Below are 553 nucleotides of genomic sequence, written 5' to 3'. Positions count from 1 at the left end.
TTATTGATTATCAACCGCTTGAGTTAAAACCAGATGAGACTTATGAAGAAGAACCTATCGAAATTGTTGAACGAAAGGTTAAACAACTGCGGAGAAGAGAAATTCCTCTAGTAAAGGTCACGTGGACACACCACAAGGGAGGAGATGCGACTTGGGAATTGGAGGACGACATGAAGGCTCGTTATCCCCGCCTTTGTGGTAAGGAAAAAAAAACCTGTACATACTATATTAAGTCGTTCTAGAATTCGGGACGAATTCTTCTTTTAAGGGTGGTGAAATTATAACGAACGAAAATTTAAAAAAAAAATGAATGAAATGGGGTAAGGTGATAAAATTAAAAGTTCTGGAAAAATCTGTTATTTCAGTTAGGGTCTTTTAGAACGAAATAAAAGTTTGGGCAGAATTCGAAAATTTCAGAAAATATGGGATTGGACTGCAATTTTTGCTAGGGTTTCTTCTTCTTCTTCTTTTTCCTCCTCCCATGGCCGACCCTAACACCATTGTTGCCTATCTTCCACTCCGATTTGCCTCCTTGCTCGCCGTCGACCATCGA

The 553-nt window shown here is 39.2% G+C and overlaps 1 protein-coding gene across 1 annotated transcript in view; it reads left to right on the top strand.

Annotated features, from left to right (window-relative positions):
* Positions 1–553, top strand: part of LOC109116233 — a 16,691-nt gene that overhangs the window by 4,459 nt on the left and 11,679 nt on the right. The window lies entirely within an intron of this gene.

This window comes from Tarenaya hassleriana, unplaced genomic scaffold (assembly GCF_000463585.1).
Source record: "Tarenaya hassleriana unplaced genomic scaffold, ASM46358v1 Cleome86, whole genome shotgun sequence".
Classification (NCBI taxonomy): Eukaryota; Viridiplantae; Streptophyta; class Magnoliopsida; order Brassicales; family Cleomaceae; genus Tarenaya; species Tarenaya hassleriana.
Note: the sequence above shows the minus strand (reverse complement) of the source record. Positions and strands in the feature narration are given on the sequence as shown.